The following is a 15,162-nucleotide window of genomic DNA, read 5'->3' on the forward strand; positions in this document are numbered from 1 at the left end:
CCATTCTTTTTCCCTGATGTTCAATCTCACTATGTTCTCTTGCTCTCTTTTGCTCTCACATTTTCACTGTGCACTCCCTCTGTCATATATTTACTCCCAATAGTCCTTCTTCCTCCCTCTGTTTTGTCTCACTGATGTTCAGTTTTACTGTACCCACGCTCTGATGTTCAGTGTCACTAAGTTCTCTTTCTCTCAAGTTCAGTCACACTGTAGATGCTCTCACTGTCTGAAGTTCTCTCTCCTTGTAAAGTTCAAACTCCCTAACTTCTCCCTCTTTCCCATTCTCTCTGAAGCTTAGCTTCACTGTGTTCCCCCTTTTTAAAGTTCAGTCTCACTATGCTGTCCCCCTCTCTCTCCCTGGTGTTCAGTTTCACTGTGTTCTGTCTCTGATCTGTCTCATTATGGACTCCCCTTCTCTGTCTTATATTTGGTCTCTTTATGCTCACTGTCTCTGTTGTGTCTTGCTGTCACTCTTCTGCCTGATGTTCAGTCTCATTGCACCCACTATTTGTTCAGTTTTACCTCTCTCCCTGAAGTTCAGTCTCATTGTGCTGCCTCTTTTTCTGAAGTTCAGTCCCACTGTTCCTTCTTTCTCTCTGAAATTCAATCTCACGGTGCTCACTTTCTCCCTCTCTGAATTTTGTCCTCCTTATTCTTTCTGTCTGTGTCTCTGTGAAATTCAGACCCACTGTGCTCTCTGTCTCTGCAGTTCATTCTCACTGTAGACTCATAGGTGATAATAACACAGAAGAAGGCTATTCGGCCCATTGTGTATGCACCAGTCAACAAAGACCTCAGAATCAGACATTCTGAGACATGCAGGAGGCCATTTAGCTCATTGTGTCTGTTCTATTTCTATTACCCAGTGCCAATCTCTCGCCTTTACTCATATTACTGAACACTATTTCTATCCAAATGCCTTGATAGAACCTACCTCCACCACATTTCCAGGCAGTGCACTCCATGTCCGGAGTAGGTGCTGTGTGAAAGTTTTGCTCACATCATTTGCTTCATTTGCATATCACTCTAAATCAATGTCCTCTCATTCTTTTGTTTTCATTTTATGAGCAGGAATAGCTCCTCATTTTTTACTTTATCCAGTTTAGTCATGATTTTGAAAACCTCTGTTAAATCTCCTCTCATCCTTCTGAGAATAGACCCAACTTTTTCAATCTATTATTATAACTGAAGTGTCTCATTCCTGGAACCATTACTATAAATTCCTTCAGCACTCTCTTCAACTCTCATATAATTATAATCTAATTTTCTAGCTTTTGACCCATAGCCCTGGATACTATGGCAATCCAAGTGGATATCTAAATGCTGCTTAAATGTTATAGAGTTTATGACTAGCACACTTTCAGGCAGTGGAGTTGAAGACTCCCACCACCCTCTGAGTAGAAAAAAAATTCTTCCCAACTGTCCTCTTAGCTTTCTAGTTCTTACCTTAAATCTATGCCTCCTGGTTATTGATCACTCTACCTAGTCTTCCTGTCCACTCTATCTATCTGTTCCCACATAATCTGATACACCTCTGTCTGGACCCTTTCAACCTTTGTTGCTCCAAGGGTAACAACTCTAGCCTATCCAATCTATCCTCATAACTCAGACCCTCCAGCCCAGGCAGCATCCTGGTAAATTTCTTCTGTACCCTCTCAAATACACTCATATCATTCCCATGGTGACCAAAACTGCATGCAGTACTCCTGTTGTGGTCAAACCAGCATTTTATACAGACCCAGCATAATCCCTGTGTTCTTGCATTCTATGCCTCAGCTAATTAAGGCAGATATTCCAAACACCATTTCAAACCCCTTGTGTTCCTGTCCTATTAACTTCAGTGATCTGCGGATATGCACACCAAAGTCCCACTGGTCTTCAGTATGTCAGTATGCATCCCCCAACTCCTGTCCCACAATGTTCAGTCTTACTGTGCACTCCCCTCTTTCTTTCTGATGTTTAGCCTGATGGTTACAATCTGTCTTATGGCCAACATCACGATAGACAATCTCTCATGCTCAGTTTCACTGAACAAAATCACTCTGCCCTCTTTCTCTGAAATTCCGTCTTACTGTCTCTCTCTCTCTCTCTCACTCTCTATCTGTGCTGTCAATCTCTTTGTACCTTCTGTATCTGAAGTTCAGCTTCACAATGTTCTGCCTTTCTCTCTCTGTCTGATGTTCAATTTCACTGCTACTTCCCTCTGTCCGATGTTTAGTTTCACCGTGACCACTCTTTCTGATGTTCAGTTTAATTATGCTATTTCTTTCTGATATTCGCTGTAACTGGGCCTACTCTGTCTGAAGTGCAATTTCCCCCATTGTGCTCCTTGCCTACATCTCTGATGTTCAGTCTCATTATGTCCATTCTATATGATGTTCAGTGTCACTCTGCCCACCATCTCTGTGTTTGATCTCACAGTGTCCACTCTTTCTGAAGTTTAATCTCACTGTGCTCCTTCTCGCTCTTTCTCTCTAAAGTTCTATGTCATTGTGCACTCACTTTCTCTCTCACTCTGATGTTCGGTCAACTGTAAAATTTCTCCCTCTCTGGTACAATATGCTATTGCATGATTCTTACTCCCTTATTCACATTTCGAAAAGCCTTGATAATAGCTCAGTTTTTGATTTTTTTTAACAACAAACATCTATCTGTAGATGATCATCACCTTGGCTGTTTAAGTACATGATGACTGTTGATATCATCCCACCAGACATGCCTCGCAAATCACAGTGGGAAGTTTTCAGCTTGGACCTTCTTAATTTATATTTTTTAAATGCAGTGTCGACTGATCTATATTTTGACTTGAGTATACTATCATTTAGGAAGCCGGTCGTTTTACTTGGAAGACTGATGGTGCAAAGGAGCTGCAGTAACATGCATAGTTGCATGACAAGCTTGCTAAAATACCCAAGTTGATGCCTGTGGGCTGAATTGCCCTGTGTGTGGGCATGATGGTTCTTTCAGCAATAACCAAAGCTAACCATGATCGTTAGTGCAGAACTATAAGAATGTTGACTGCTGCACGCTAATTTGCTAATTTTACCATCAATAGTAGGTTAAGCATGAGTGGAATGGAATATGTAGCAACACACATTAAAATTCCTATTTCGCTTGATGGTTTTAATGAGTTTAGCTTAATGTACTATGTGGAAAACCTCAGCATACAGCCGTTTCAAGTTTATGAAAAAATTCCTGAAGGTACAGAAAATAAGAATGTACAAAATAGGAGCTGGAGACAGCCACTCTGCCCTTCAAACCTGATCCACAGATCTTTAAGGTTGTGGCTAATCTTCTACTTCAACTTCACTTCCCTTTCCATATCACTGGATTCCTTTAGTGTCAGAAAACTCTATTGATCACTATCTTGAGTGCACTCAGTAACTGAACTTTTCCAGCTCTCTGGCATAGAGAATTCCAAAGAAAAAAAACTGAATACAGCTTAAAGTGGTCATTTGTTTCTTCATCACTATCATATTTTAAGTAATTTTCTTTTGAAATGCAAGGTTAATGTAAGTATTAATTATTATTTTATTAAGCCTGCTAAAGTAATTTTTGCAAAATATTTGTTGCAACAATTGAGAATATGCTCAAAATTTATGCGAAGATTTGTAGCTCGGGTGCTTGTTGTTGTGGTTGTGTTCGCCAAGCTGGGAATTTGTGTTGCAGACGTTTCGTCCCCTGTCTAGCTGACATCCTCAGTGCTTGGGAGCCTCCTGTAAAGCACTTCTGTGATCTTTTCTCCGGCATTTATAGTGGTTTGAATCTGCTGCTTCCAGTTGTCAGTTCCAGCTGTCTGCTGCAGTGGCCGGTATGTTGGGTCCAGGTCGATGTGCTTATTGATTGAATCAGTGGATGAGTGCCATGCCTCTAGGAATTCCCTGGCTGTTCTCTGTTTGGCTTGTCCTATAATAGTAGTGTCGTCCCAGTCAAACTCATGTTGTTTGTCATCTGCGTGTGTGGCTACTAAGGATAGTAGCCACGAACGACACGACCAGCTATCCTTAGTAGCCACACACGCACATGACAAGCAACATGAGTTTGACTGGGACAACACTACTATCACTACTATTGGTAGAGGACTTGAGTTCCGGAGTACTGAGGTCATGTTGCAGTTGTATAAGACTCTGGTGCGGCCACATCTGGAGTATTGTGTGCAGTTTTGGTCGCCATACTATAGGAAGGATGTGGAGGCACTGGAACGGGTGCAGAGGAGGTTTACCAGGCAACATCCTGGTATGGTAGAAAGATCGTATGAGGAAAGGCTGAGGCACTTGGGGTTGTTTTCATTGGAGAAAAGAAGGTTTAGGGGTAACTTGATAGAGGTGTATAAGATGATTAGGGGTTTAGATAGGGTCGACAGTGAGAATCTTTTTCCACGTATGGAGTCAGCTATTACAAGGGGGCATAGCTTTAAATTAAGGGGGGGTAGGTATAGGACAGATGTTAGGGGTAGGTTCTTTACTCAGCGAGTCATGAGTTCATTGGATGCCCTGCCAGTAGCAGTGGTGGACTCTCCCTCATTATGGGCATTTAAGCGGGCATTGGATAGGCATATGGAGGATAGTGGGCTAGTGTAGGTTAGGTGGGCTTGGATCGTCGCAACATCGAGGTACCGAAGGGCCTGTACTGCGCTGTATTCTTCTATGTTCTATGTTCTATGAAGTGCCTAATGATGACCATGAAACAATTGGCAATTGTCAGAGGAAACACTCATATAGTTCACTAATGCCCTTTAGGGAAAGAACTGCCATCCTTACCTTATCTGGCTACATGTGACCCAGACTCTAGCAATGCGGGTTGGCTTTTAACTAACCTCTAGATAATTAGGGATGGGCAATAAATGCTAGCCCATGAATGAATTAAAAAGAGCTTAAAGAAGATTGTTGAAGCAACCTTTATTATGAGTAGCAGCTTCTACAGTGTAATGAGCTCCACGCTCATATAACAGTCTGCAATTCAATAAAATCACAATTGATTTCATTATGACTTTGATTTGATTCCTGCCTGTGCCCCTACAACCCTTGAGTACCTGGTTAATGAAAAGCCTGTCAAATGCAGATTGTTCTATTCAATCAGTTTTGAGTTCAAAAGGGTAGAGAACTCCAAAAATGAAGGATGCACTGGGAGAAAGAAATTCTCACCTCATGAGAGGAAAGATCCTCATAGCATCTACTTGTGAAGTCCCCACAGAATCTTATGTTTCAACAAGATGCCAGCATACTGGTATAGTATAGTCTCCAGTAGCACGTGGCAATGGTGCAGGGGAGGCACCAAGTAGGAAGCTCAAGCAGTCAAGCAGATCTATTAAAAGAAAGGGTGTCTTTTTCAGAGAGAGACCTCATGAGGAAAGGGAGAGAAAGAGAAGAGAGAGAAAAAGGACTTCTGAAACCAAATGTGAACCACGGCTTAGTTCCATGTCAATACTCTGTTTTCTTAGCTAAATCTTAATCTCCCTTCATGCTTGTACGGATGCCAGTGGAAGAAAGAATCATCATCAGTGAACATCCCCTCTTCTGACCTTATGATGGACAGATGCTGAAAATTGGGCCCAGGAAAATATCCCGAGGAACTCCTGGAGAGACGTCCAGAAGCATAGATGTCTGGCCTCCAACAACCACAAGTTGTGCCAGATATGACTCCAACCAGCGGACAGATTTCTCCTGATTGCCAGTGACTCGACTTTACTAGAGATCCTTGATACTACATTCATGTCTAAATGTCAAGGGCATTCGCTTTCACCTTACCTCGAGAATTTAACATTTATATCCATGTTTAAGCTGAGACTGTAATGAAGTCAGGAGCTTAGTGGTCTTGCAGAACTCAAACCTGGCACCACAGAGCAGGTCACTGCTGAGCATGCGCTGCCTGATAGCACTGTTATGATACTTCCTACCACTTTGCTGATGATCCAGATTAGATGGATGGCATGGTCATTGAATTTGTCCTGCTTTTGTATATATTCACACCTGGTCAATTTTCCTAATTGTTGGATAGTTGCAAGTATTGTAGTTGTACTGGAACAGCTTAGCTAGCAGAGCGGTAAGTTCTGGAGCACAAGTTTTCAGTACAATTGCTGGAAAATTGTCAGGGATACTGCAAAAACAGTATCCAATTCCTCTAAATCATTTCTTGGAGTGAATTGAACTGACTGAAAAATGGCGTCTGTGAGCCTCAGGATCACTTGGATTGATCATGTACTTGACACCTTTGCCTGAGGATTGCTGCAAATTCTTCTGCCTTGACCTTATTTTGATAGCTCGCTCATGATTTCGGGAGATCACAAAGAATTTAACAAACACTGACAATCCTTTTGAAGTGTAGTCATTATGGTAATATAGGAAGTGCTGTAGCCAATATTATCATAGTGAGGTTCCAAATACAGCAATTTTGTGATGAATAGATATCCTTTTTCATTATTGGATAAACCTTGGCCAGGATACCAGCAAGAACTCCTTTACTCTTCTTCAAAAGTAGCACTGTAGGATGTCATACATTTGTCTGAGAGAGCAGCTAGGGCCTCTTTATGTTGGCTTGTGTTTTAGTTGTGCTAATTTTGATTAGACGAGTTCTCGTAACTGATCTGTGCTCAATGTAATTGTTTGCTTAATTGTGGTCTTACAGCAAGTAAAAAGACACCACAGAAGTTACTCAAAGTTGACCTGTAAGATACTTTGTGACTCCCACTTTAAAACTCTTCTAAATAACATGTTGCACAGTAGGAACGACTCATCTCTGCATCGCTTTAAGTTATTTAACATGTACAACAAATTTGTAAAACATGACAGTTTTATCTGAGTGATAGCATCGCTACAGTGCATTACTTTCACAGTATTTGATTTTTATGCTTGAGCCCCAAGGTGAGACTTGGACCAAGACTCTAGGGGTGAGACAGTTAATTACTGAGCCATCACTGACACCACATTGTGGTTTGGGTTTACTTAAAACTCAAATGTTATTTGAAATTGAAAAATCAAAGTAAATATGGAATTGTAACTGAGAAAGTTCCACTGACTACATAAAGATATTTAGCATTTAGTATACATGTTCACGCAATGTTAAAGCACATAAACTATCAGGAAGAGCTAGATTCATAGTCATTGAATCATACAGCATGGAGACGTCTCAATCCAAATAAGCCATGCTGGCCTTGCTCACAAATTAAACTAGCCCACTTACTTGCATTTGGTCTATATCCCTCCAAACATTTCCTATTCATGTACTTATCTAAACGTCTTTGAAATGTTGTAACTATACCTGCATTCGTCACTTCCTCTGGAAGTTTATTTCACACACCAACCACTCTCTCTGTAAAAATGGTGCTTCTCATCTCCTTTTTAAAACTTACACCTCTCACCTTAAAAATATGTCTCCTGGTTTTGAACTTCCCCCACCCTAAGGAAAACAACCTTCCTATTCACCTTATTTATACCCCTCATGGTTTTACAAACCTATATAAGGTCAACACTCAACCTCCTGCACTCCAGTGAAAAAAGTCCTATCCTATCCATCCTATTTTTATAACTCAAACCCTCCATTCCCAGCAACATCCTAGTAAATCTTTTCTGAACACTGTCCAGTTTAACAATATCCTTCCTATATAGTACTCCAGAAGAGACCTCACCAATATCCTGTACAACCATAACATAACATCCTAATTCATATCCTCACAGGCCTGAGCAATGAAGGCAAGCATGCTAAATATCTTCTTAACTACCCTATCTACCTTTGACTGAAATATTGAAGAATAATCTGTCTGAACCTCTAGAACTCTCTGTTCTACAACACTACCCAGGGCACTACCATTAATTATGTAAGTCCTGCCCTTGTTTGTTTTACCAAAATGCAATATCTTGTATTTATCCAAACTAAACTGCATCTGCCACTTCTCAGCCCATTGACCAATTAATCAAGAACTCTTTGTAATCTTAGTTAACCTTCTTCACTGAACACTACACCATCAATTTTGGTGTTATGCATAATTTTACGAGCCATGCCTCCTATATTCTCATCCAAATCATTTATATTAATGACAAACAAAAGTGGACCCAGTATCGATCCCTGTGGAACACTGCTGGTCACATCTCCATTCAGAAAACAACCGGCTACCATTACCTTCTGTCTTCTCCTTTCAAACCAATTTTGTGGAACCTTGTCAAAAGCTTTACTAAAGTCTATATAAAAAATGTCTACCACTCTGCCCTCATCAATCTTTTTGGTTACTTCCTCAAAAACCTCAATCAAGTTTGTGAAACATGATTTCCCTCACACAAAACCAAACTGACAATTCCTAATCAATCCTTGCATCTCCAACTGCATGTAAATCCTATCTCTCAGAATCACCTCCAACAAGTTACCCACCACCAATGTCAGCCTCACAGGTTTATAGTTCCCAGGATTCTCCTTACCACCCTTCTTAAATATAGGCACAACATTAACCACCTTCCAGTCCTCTGGCACATTTATGTTTATAAATGATTCAAAGTTTTCTGCTAGGGGCCCTGTAATTTCTTCCCTAACTTTCCACATGAGGATACGATCTAGTGGTACATGATATGGACAAGACACTTGGAGGATCTCTGGATATCACTTTTTCTGCTGAAGAAATGGCTGCCTAATTTCCCCACTAGCTCCTGCTCTTAGTGTAATGTTAGTGAAGTGATGAAGCCTCTGACCAACACATTCGTATATCATTGACCTTAGGTTTTTTATCCTGATGGTCAGGGGCATCATAATGTTTTCATGAGATTCTCACCTACAGGAAGTAAAGAAGCCTTTAATCCAGATCTAGACAGCCTGTATTAAGGTAACCCAATCAACCTGGTTCAGGCCAGGTGGAGAACATCTATGACTTTATAAGTAGCTTTCAGAAATTGATGCAAAATAGGTGCAATCAATTGTCGCACCGTAAATTACTTCCTTCTTTGGGTCAGGAGCCGGGGTGACTATGATTTGAATCCCGTCTTGCACACCGTAACACCCTATCTCCAAAAGTGTTGACTTTGGGTACAAGCATTGTAAGATAACCTTTCTGAACAGTTTAGTAAGAACACCAATCAAATCTTCCTGACATCATAAATTTTATTTTGGTTGGTCATCAAATTGAGAGTTATCCAGATCTCATCTCCCACAAATTGAGGATCCTTGTGAGTGCTCCTTAAGTTGTGCATAAATAATGTTTGCATGAATAATAAAATAAATGCTGAAGTTAACTATAATATGTTTCTTTTATGATGTAAAATATTAACATTTTATTACCATTGAAGCAAAACATTTTTGTCACATCTGCTTCAGTGCCTTGACCACTCATGTGAGTAAAGTTGATCTCTTTTTCAATTAATATTTAAGAAAGTATGAAGTATTGGGTGAACTGCAATCCCTTCTTCTGCACATCTTCATCCTTATCTGTTTAAGCAACAAGACCTTGGGTGTGATTTCTCACTCCCTAAGATGATAGTAATAAATGTGATGAGTTAATCAGGAGAGAGTCCAAATATTAGATTTCCACTGTCAAGATAAAACTTCATGGATGGTGAATTCACTTTTTCACAATCAAGTGGTGAGAAACATATATACATGTATTAGTGTCTTATTAATTCCATACTCGCTGGAACTGCCCCTTCCCAATCAACATCTGAACAATTGAGATACTCGATGCTTCAGAAACTCAACTGCATAAGGGAAGGCTCTGCCTGGTAACTTTGGCCCTCTGTCTTTTATTGTACAGTTTTAATCCTACATCAAGGAATTTGGGCTCAAAACAGACTAGTCAAGAAGGGCGGTCAGGAGCTGTCTTCAGGCTTTGGCCTCTTTATTTAATCCCAACACATAATAAACAGTACAATATGTGGTATTCAGATATGTTTTAGGCTGTAATCTTACTGTACAAAATTGGAAACCTATTACATAAATGCTACTGCCTAATGCTAATCAGTCTGCTAGTCTGTGGGGTTGGTTAGCTGAGTTGGCTGGTTGGCTGATTCACTATGTCGACTAGTGTAAATGGTGTGGGTTCAACTCTTGAAATGGCTGAGGTTACCACAAATGACTCTATTTCTCAACATCACCTGAGGCATGGTGACCCTCAGGTTAAACCACCACCAATCATCTCTCGATGAGAGAGCAGATCTATGTCCCATTAAGGCTATGGTGACTTTCAATATTCGCATGGCTAGGCTTGAGCTTTCTGTCTACTCCTTCGAGTGTTTCTCATTTTTCTACCATTAACTTCATCCCCACTGCGCTATTTATACCCAGTGAGAAGCAGTGCTGTCTCTTCATCGCAAAGTTGTTCTAAGGTTCTAAATCCTTACACAATACTCTGCTTCCTTTTTGGGTGACTACATAGATTTTGCTACCTCTACTGATACCTTCACAATGTCCCTTTCTTTCACTTTTGTTGGAATCATTGCAACTGCTGTAGACAGATCCATGTTGATCAAAGCACAATGTGTTCCTGGTCCATTTCTCCATCCAGCTGGGCAATGGCCACATACCAACATCAGTTTCTCAAGTGGCACTTTAGCACGGAAGAAAAGGTAGGAGCATGTAGCTATAGGAAACAGTGAAGAGTCAAATTGAAAAGGGGAGATGTATCTGTGGCTGAAGGGCATATTACTATATCAGCATCAGAAATGGTGTATGCGCTGGCAGATTAAATGATAAGCACAATGCATGTGTTTGAAGACAATGGCAATATGTGAAAAAGAAAGGAGAGGCAGCAGGAAAAGAGCTACCATGGAAGAGGAGACCTCTTGCATGTATCGGCTTTGTTATTTTCAGATAGGTGCAGCTGAGAGCCAGTGCAGAAGATGACTAGGATGTGCCTAGCTATCACACCACACCCGAGATAGCTTTGAGGGTCTGCAGTCACAACAGTTTGGTAACAACCCTGTCTTGGTAGTCCCAAAGTGAATAATTGTCCTTCATTTCTTTGCCAGTGGATTGTTTCAGGGAGCAACTCGATACCTTGGTGGCATTTCTCAGCCCTAAGTACGTCCAGGAGATCACTGATGCTCTCTTTTCAGGAGTCCACTATTCACCTCAATTCCTCCTTCCTGTGAGGAGTCAGGCAGCGATGATGTGAGGATTATCAGCCATGGCTGGCTTGCTGCAGGGTTAAAATGCACTCATATTGCAATCAGAGCACCTTACCCTGACCCAGCAGCTTCATGAATAGAAAAGGAATTCAGTCCCTTAATGTTCAAACTATTGTGACCACAACATCCAGGTCTTGCAGATATGCATTTGATATCTAAGCAGCTGCCAGGATTCATTAATACTGGCTCACTCATAGATGCCAGCCTCCTACAAAGGCCCTCAACCCAAACAGGGGTGGTTGCTTGATAATGAGGGCTACTCCCTTCATAACTACCTGATGAAACATCAAAGAAATCCTCAGACTGCTGCCGAAGAGAGATTTAATGCTGCCCACACTTTGACCAGGGTCATAGTAGAGCAACCCAGAGGCCTATTGAAGGTAAGGTCCCAGTACCTGGGACAGTCAAGGTGAACCAAGGTATGGTGGTTGAAGCATAGCACATCCTTTCACTGGTGGAAGAAGCTCCACATCTTTCATTTCAGGGAACCTTCTTTAGTCCTACCTGGGGTAGAAGACTATGACAGATGTTAGAACTTGCAATGAAAATATGTTTACAAAGGAAGGTATTCCATACAGTGATTGAACGCCTGTGCCTCCAAAATGCCCCTGGAAGATTTCCTTTTTTCTCCCTCCCATCACATCTAAATGCTGGCTGACCTCAGCAGCTAGGATGGGAGGATTCTGCTGGTTGGAAAGTCCTGATGACCAAGAGGGCCCTGGCCTGCTGAGAGTCTCCTGAACAGGTAAAGGCTCATCCTCCTTGGATTGAGGCACTGGCAAGAATGAGATAGAGGCATGTCTTGTGAGTCCTGAGAAGAAGCTACTGTCAGTCTGTCACTCCTCCAATCTGTGTGTGCACGCTGACACCATCCTCTCTTTCTATAAGAGGATAAGGCACCCAGAGTGAGGTCAGGGTAGCTCATTGTAGTCTCGCTTTGCAATTGTTGCAGAATACCTATTGCTAGAGCAATGGTGTATGGGTCTAATGGCATATTCAACAGCAAAGATGCACATGGATTGCCAATACAATCACCATCCTTTCCAAGGAAGTACCTAAATGGCTTGCTTGCTGGAGCCACCATGGTGGGTCAGTATGTGGGCAGACTTCTCAGTCTTTTCTTCCAGGCTACTTAGGACCTCTAGTACATCTTATGGTCCACGACCTGGCTTTGCAAGTCGAGCATCTTGGTTAAGGCTCAGTGCAGAGGTACCTGGACCCTGACAGTCCTCTCTGAGTGTCAGTGACCTCAAATGTTTATTCCTGCATTGGTTATGGACACATGTCAGAGATATGTTCACCAGATTATGTCCCCGAGTCTAATCTAGACAGAGTACCCACTGAAGCAAATATTTCTGAGCTGGTGGAGGGTGCAGGTAAACTCCTTGATGCTGCATCCTAGGAGGGGTCACAGTCTACTACTCTTGTACCAGTCCTCCTGGTACAGAGGGACGATATGGTGGGCTCTTTCCTCATGCGGTGTCCTATGTGGTGCTAGTTACTGCAGAAAAGAAGGGAAATAATTAGTTGATGAAGATGCAGAAAAGCTTATGTGGAGCAACGTGTTTGAATTTGTGCTGATCCAAGAAAAGCAGGGTGGGCATGTTGCTTTGTGGGTGTTGGTTCATTGGTGTCTGTCCATCATTATGAAAATGATTTTGTCTTCCTTGGCCAGTGGGTATGATTCTTGATATCTGGCACCCACTGTCTGTCTTGGTCATCATGGCCTGGTTTTCCGCCAATTTCTTCTGCAATGAGAGAATATAAAGGATTGAAATGGGTGATGCAGTTAGGTGCAGGAACAGTCTTTGAGCATGCATCATTATAAGAGATGCTGGAGGAACCACAGAGGAAAGGAAGGGTTAGTAATTGAGAAGATGAAGTGGGTGTGAGGCTACATCATACATGTGATGCATTGGCTGGCAGACCACGGGGTATTATGTGATGCCACTTTGCGGAGTTAGGCTCTGTGAGTATGAGGTAGCAGAATGAAAACGGTTCCGCTTACTCTTGTGCATCTTCAGAGGTTATTGACTTTTATCCTGCACTGTTTTCTAGTTCTTTGATATGGACGAGTGGCATTGACCTGAGTTGCGATCTCAGCCTTGGCTGGAGACATCTGATCATGTTGCCTCCTGGTGCAGTCACAAGGAAGAGAATGGACTTTCTATCGATGACCCCATCTGGTATCATCTGGAGGCAGCATCAGTAAAGCTGAGAGCCAGCTTGGATTTCTTTGGATGCGTCTCTGGGGATCTAGGGACAGCCGCCATATGCTGAGGGAGTAGTTCCTGTTTGCAGCAGGGGAAGTGGTGTCTAGTAGGCTTTTAAATGTGGCACCACAATCTTCAACCATAGAAGGTCCCAACAGTGACAAGAACTTCCGACTTGCTCAAACGTGATTCGCTGAGTAACTTGAACAACATCTTACTTGCATAGATAATAAAACATGCTGTAACTTCCAAATGGAGCATCTTACTCCTTGACTCTCTGCTTCATTCTCTGCTCATAATGCAGAGTGGAATAATTTTCTTCATATTTATTTAACATGATCACAAATGGTTTAAAAAATATAAGTTGATTTGCAATGCTAAAATTCCTTTGAGACATTCAGGGTTAATGACTTCCTATGAGTCACATCTGATTTATATTTAGTGGAAATCTTATGGAAAATTTGTGACTAATCATTACTGTAAGAAACATTAAGTCCTGTGTTGGATGCTGATTGTACACATTTACTGCATAAGAATGCAGATAGTGGCAGGCCAGCTTATTTGGTCAGCTCCACTCCTGTTTAGTGGTTTAATTGGTGTCCTTGCTACCATAGACTGTTCCATTACAACTGGGTTTAGTTCAATGAACATTGTTCAGAGCTGCAGTGATTATGAAATAAATTTTGCCATGTTGGACAAAACAAGTTTGCCACAGTCCTTTTAATTTATTGAATTATAACTCAAGAGTGTGACCAATGTTTTCCCATCATAATGTTAATTGTTCCCCCAACCACCACATTGGGAGCAGTTGTGCCAGTAGTTTTGCACAGGAATACAGACAATTTAGAGGTATCTTTAAGCAAAGATGGAATTTTATCAGAAGCACATGGGTCACATGCTGTGTCAATGCCGTTTCCTAGCTGTCGAGGCAGCTGCATAGTGGGATCCTACAGAAAAAACAGACATTTAATCCTTTGTGTTAAAGGGGGAATCAGCAAATAGGAGCTCATGCATTGTCATAGAGTCACAGAGGTCCACAGCATAGACAAAGGTCCTTCAGCCCATCGAGTGTGCACCAGTCAAAAACAAGCATCTAATTATTCCAATCCCTTTTTCCAGCACTTGGCCCATAGACTTGTGTACCTTGGTATAGTAAATGCATATTTAAATACTTCTTAAAAGTTATGAAGATTTCTGACACTATCACCCTTACAGGCAGTGAGTTCCAGATTCCCACCGCCCTCTGGGTGAAAATAAAGTTCCCTCACATCCTCTCTGAACCTCCTGTCCTTTACCTCAAAACAAAGCAACATTATAAACAATAAACCGTCGGAACCGTAGGATCAGAGGCACCTTGGTGTGCATGTCCACTGATCACTTAAGATAGCAAGATGAAGGAATAAAGTAGATAAAGAAGCTAAAGGGAATGCTTGCTTTTAGTAAGCAAGGCACAGAGTTTAAGAGCAAGGAGGTTACACTGTAACTGTATAAAAGTTGATTAGGCCACAGCTAGAGAATGGTGTGCAGTTCTGGAACCCACATGATAGGAGGGGTGTGGTTGCACTAGAGAGGTTGCAGAGGAATTTACCAGGATGTTGCCTGGGCTGATAAGTTTAGTTATGAATAGAGATTGCTTTGGCAGGGTTATTTTTCTTGACATGCTATGGAACAAGTCAGCTTTCGGAAACTGAGTGTTGAAGGTGAGATGAGGGGTTTTGAGTAGAGATCAGTGTTCATGCTATGGACAGACAAGTTTTGCAATAGAAGAGGATTTAATTGAGGCTGCTTCTAGAAATGATGCCCCTGCCCTATCTATATTCAACTCTCACCTCTTGAACATACCCTAATTG

This window comes from Chiloscyllium plagiosum, unplaced genomic scaffold (genome assembly GCF_037043375.1).
Source record: "Chiloscyllium plagiosum isolate Xiang-an unplaced genomic scaffold, Cpla_swu_hap1 HiC_scaffold_2, whole genome shotgun sequence".
Lineage (NCBI taxonomy): Eukaryota > Metazoa > Chordata > Chondrichthyes > Orectolobiformes > Hemiscylliidae > Chiloscyllium > Chiloscyllium plagiosum.